Genomic DNA, 5,633 nt, shown 5'->3' on the forward strand with positions numbered 1-5,633 from the left:
AAGTGGATATTTAAGGCACTTTGAAGCCTATGGTTCAAAAGGAAATATCTTTATATAAAAACTAGACAGAATCATTCTCAGAAACTACTTTCCAATGTGTGCATTCAACTCACAGAGTTTAACTTTCTTTTCATAGAGCACTTTTGAAACACTCTGTTTGTAAAGTCTGCAAGTGGATATTTGGATGACTTTGGTGCTCTTTGAAAACGGGAATATCTTCACATAAAAAGTAGACAGATGTATTCTAAGAAACTTCTTTGTGATGTTTGCACTCCACTCACTGAGTTGAAACTTCCTTAAAATAAAGCAGTTTTAAAACACTCTTTTTAAGATTTTGCAAATGGATATTTAAAACACTTTGAGGTCTATGGTAGAAAAGGAAAAATCTTCATATAAAAACTAGACAGGAACATTCTCAGAAAGTACTTTGTGATGTGTGCGTTCAACTCACAGAGTTTAACCTTTCTTTTGATAGAGCAGTTTTGAAACCCTCTGTTTGTAATGTCTGCAAGTGGATATTTGGACCTTTGAGCCCTTCGTTGGAAATGAGATTTTTTCATATAAAAACTGGATAGGAGAATTCTCAGAAACATTTTGTGATGGGTGCATTCAACTCACAGAGTTGAACCATCCTTTTGATAGAGCAGTTTTGAAACACTCTTTTTGTAGAATTTGCAAGTGCGTATTTAGAGGGCTTTGGGTCCTATGGTAGAAAAGGAAATATCTTCACATACAAACTAAACAGAAGCATTCTCAGAAACTCCTTTGTGATGTTTGCATTCAACTCACAGAGTTGAACATTCCTTTTGATAGAGCACTTTTGAAACACTCTTTTTGTAGAATCTGCAATTGGATACTGGACCTCTTTGAGGCCTTCTTTGAAAACGGGAATTCATTCACATAAAAACTGGATAGAAGAATTCTCAGATAGAGCAGTTTTTAAACACTCTGTTTGTACAGTCTGCAAGTGGATATTTGGAGTGCTTTGAGACCTTCTTTGGAAACGTTAATATCTTCACATAAAATGTAGAGAGAAGTGTTCTCAGAAACTTCTTTGTGGTGTCTGCACTCAATTCACACAGTTGAACCTTCCTTTTGATAGAGCAATTTTGAAACACTCATTTGTGCAATTTGCAAGTGTGTATTTAGAGGGCTTTGAAGCCTAAGGGAGAACAGGAAATATCTTCACATAAGAACTAGACAGAAGCATTCTCAGAAACTTCTTTGAGATATTCAACTCACAAAGTTCAACATTCCTTTTGACAGGGCGCTTTTGAAACACTCTTTTTGTAGAATCAGCCAGTGGATATTTGGACCTCTTTGAGGTCTTCGTTGGAAACGGGAATTTCTTCACGTAAAAATTAGAAGATTTATCAGATTCTTTTTGTCATGTGTGCATTCAACTCACCGAGTTGAACCTTCCTTTTGATAGAGCAGTTTTGAAACACTCATTTGTAGATTTTGCCAGTGTGTATTTAGAGGACTTTGAGGCCTATGATAGAACAGGAAATATCTTCACATAAGAACTAGACAGAAGCATTCTCATAAACTTGTTTGTGATGTTTGCATTCACCTCACAGAGTCCAACATTCCTTTTGACAGGGTACTTTTGAAACACTCTTTTTGGAGATTCTGCCAGTGGATATTTGGACCCCTTTGAGGCCTTCGTTGGAAACGGGAATTTCTTCACATAAAAATTAGACAGAAAAATTCTCAGATTCTTTTTGTGATGTGTGCATTCAACTCACCAAGATGAACCTTCCTTTTGACAGAGCAGTTTTGAAACACTCTTTTTGTAGAATTTCCAAGGGGATATTTAGAGCGCTTTGAAGCCTATGGTAAGAAAGGAAATATCTTAATATAAAAACAAGACAGAAGCATTCTCAGATACTACTTTGTGATGTGTGTGTTCAACTCACAGTGTTTAACCTTTCTTTTGATAGAGCAGTTTTGAAACACTCTGTTTGTAAAGTCTGCAAGTGGATATTTGGACCTCTTTGAGGCCTTCCTTGGAAACGGTATTTCTTCATACAAAACTAGACAGCAGAATTCTGAGAAACTTCTTTGTGATGCATGCATTCAACTCACAGAGTTGAACCTTCCATTCGATAGAGCAGTTTGAAACACTCTTTTTGTAGAATTTCCAAGTGCATATTTAGAGTGCTTTGAAGCCTACGGTAGAAAACGAAATATCTTCATATAAAAACTAGACAGAATCATTCTCAGAAGACACTTTGTGATGTGTGCATTCAAGTCACAGAGTTTAACCTTTCTTTTGATAGCACGGTTTTGAAACACTCTTTTTGTAGAATTTGCAAGTGTGTATTTTGAGGGCTTTGGGGCCTATGGTAGAAAAGGAAATATCTTCACATAAAAACTAGACAGAAGCATTCTCAAAAACTACTTTGTGAAGTTTACATTCAACTCACAGAGTTCAATGTTCCTTTTGATACAGCAGTTTTGAAACACTCTTTTTGTAGAATCTGCAAGTGGATATTCAACCCCTTTGAGGCCTTTGTTGAAAACGGGAATTTCTTCACATAAAAACTGGATAGAAGAATTCTCAGAAACTTTTTGTGATGGGTGCATTCAACTCACAGAGTTGAATCTTCCTTTCGATAGGGCAGATTTGAAACACTCTTTTTGTGGAATTTCCAAGTTGATATTGAGAGTGCTTGCAGGCCTGCATTAGAAAAGGAAATATTTTCATATAAAAACTAGACAGAATCATTCTCAGAAACTACTTTGTGATGGGTGAATTCAACTCACAGTGTTTAACCTTTCTTTTGATAGAGCAGTTTTGAAACACTCTGTTTGTACAGTCTGCAAGTGGATATTTGGAGTGCTTTGAGGCCTTCTTTGGAAACGTTAATATCTTCCCATGAAAAATAGACAGAAGTATTCTCAGAAACTCCTTTGTGATGTCTGCACTCAACTCACAGAGTTGAACCTTCCTTTTGATAGAGCAGTTTTGAAAAACCCTTTTTTTAGAATTTGCAAGTGTGTATTTAGAGGGTTTTGAGGCCTATGGTAGAAAAGGAAATATCTTCACATGAAAACTAAACAGAAGCATTCTCAGAAACTTCTTTTTGATGTTTGCATTAAACTCACAGAGTTGAACATTCCTTTAAAGAGAGCACTTTTGAAACACTCTTTCTGTAGCATCTGTAAGTGGGTATTTGGTTTTCGTTCAGGCATTCGTTGGAAACGGGAATTTCTTTACCTAAAAACTGGATAGAAGAATTCTCAGATAGAGCAGTTTTGAAACACTCTGTTTGTACAGTCGGCAAGTGGATATTTGGAGTACTTTGAGGTCTTTTTGGAAACGATAATATCTTCCCATAAAAAGTAGACGGAAGAAATCTCAGAAACTTCTTTGTGATATCTGCACTCAACTCACACAGTTGAACCTTCCTTTTGATAGAGCGGTTTTGAAACACTATTTTTGTAGAATTTGCAAGTGTGTATTTAGAGGGCTTTGGGGCCTATGGTAGCAAAGGAAATATCTTCACATAAAAAGTAGACAGAAGCATTCTCAGAAACTTCTTTGTGTTGTGTGCCTTCAACTCACAGAGTTGAACCTTCGTTTTGACAGAGCAGTTTTGAAACAGTCTTTTTGTGGAATTTGCAAGTGGATATTTGGAGCGATTTGCAGCCTATTGTGGAAAAGAAAATATCTTCACATGCAACCTAGACAGAAGCATTCTCAGAAACTTCTTTATGATGTGTGCATTCAACTCACAGAGTTGAATCTTTCTTTAGTTAGAGCAGTTTTGAAACACTCTTTTTGTAGAATCTGCAAGTGTTCATTTGGAGTGCTTTGAGGCCTATGGTGGAAAAGGGAATATCTTCACATAAAAACTTGACAGAAGCATTCTCAGAAACTTCTTTATGATGTGTGCATTCAACTCACAGAGTTGAATCTTTCTTTTGATAGAGCAGTTTTGAAACACTCTTTTTGTAGAATCTGCAAGTGTTCATTTGGAGTGCTTTGAGGCCTATGGTGGAAAAGGAAATATCTTCACATAAAAACTAGACAGAAGCATTCTCAGAAACTGTTTGGCGAGGTGTGCATTCATCTCACAGAGTTGAACCTTCCTTTTGATAGAGCAGTTTGGAAAGAAACCTTTTGTAGAGTCTGCTAGTGGTTATTTGGAGATTTTGGAGGCATTCTTTGGAAACGGGAATATCTCCACATAAAAACTAGTCAGAAGATTTCTCAGGATCTTCTTTGTGATGTGTGCATGAAACTCGCAGGGTTGAACTTTTCTTTTGATAGAGGAGTTTTGAAACACTCTTTTTGTAGAAACTGCTAGTGTTCATTCAGTGGGCTTTGAGTCCTATGGTGGAAATTGAAATATCTTCACATAAAAACTAGACAGAAGAATTCTCAGAAACTTCTTTGTGATGTGTGCCTTCAACTCAGAGAGTTAAACCTTCCTTTTGACAGAGCAGTTTTGAAACAGTCTTTTTGTGGAATCTGCAAGTGGATATTTGGAGCGATTTGAGGCCTATGGTGGAAAAGAAAATATCTTCACATAAAAACTAGACAGAAGCATTCTCAGAAACTACTTTGTGATGTGTACATTCAACTCACCAAGTTGAAACTTTCCATTCATAGACGAGTTTTGAAACTCTTTTTCTAGAATCTGCAAGTGGTCATTTAGAGCACTTTGAGGCCTATGGTGGAAAAGGAAATATCTTCACATAAAAACTAGACAGAAGCATTCTTAGAAACTTCTTTGTGATGTGTGCATTCAACTCAAAGAGTTGAACCTTTCTTTTGTCAGAGCAGTATTGAAACTCTCCTTTTGTAGAATCTGTTTGTGGATATTTGGAGCTGTTTGTGGCCTTCGTTGGAAACGGGATATTGTCAAATAAAACTAGACAAAAGCATTCTCAGAAACTGCTTTGTGATGTGTGCATTCGACTCACAGAGTTGAACCTTTCTTTTGATAGAGCAGATTTGAAACACTCTTTTTGTAGAATCTACAAGTGTTCATTTGTAGCGCTTTGAGGCCGTAGGTGGAAAGGATATATCTTCACATAAAAACTAGACAGAAGCATTCTCAGAAACTTCCTTGTGATGTGTGCATTCAACTCTCAGAGTTGAAACTTCATTTTGAGATAGCAGTTTTGAAGCAGTCTTTTTGCAGAATCTGCAAGTGGATACTTGGAGCGATTTGAAACCTATGGTGGATAAAGAAATATCTTCACATAAAAACTTGACAGAAGCATTCTCAGAAACTTCTCTGTGATGTGTGCATTCATCTCACAGAGTTGAACCTTTCTTTTGATAGAGCAGTTTTGAAACACTCCTTTTGTGGAATCTGCTTGTAATTATTTGAAGCTCTTTGAGGCATTCATTGGAAATGGGATATCTTTACATAAAAGCTAGACAGGAGCATTTCCAGAAACTGCTTGGTGATGTGTGCATTGAACTCACAGAGGTCAGCCTTTCTTTTGATAGAGCAGTTTTGAAACACTCTTTTGGTAGAATCTGTAAGTGTTCATTTGGAGCACTTTGAGGCCTATGGTGGAATAGGAAATACCCTCACATAAAAACAAGACAGAAGCATTCTCAGAAACTTCTTTGTGAGGTGTGCATTCAACTCACAGAGTTGAACCTTCCT

This window comes from Gorilla gorilla, chromosome 6, assembly GCF_029281585.2.
Source record: "Gorilla gorilla gorilla isolate KB3781 chromosome 6, NHGRI_mGorGor1-v2.1_pri, whole genome shotgun sequence".
Taxonomy (NCBI): domain Eukaryota; kingdom Metazoa; phylum Chordata; class Mammalia; order Primates; family Hominidae; genus Gorilla; species Gorilla gorilla.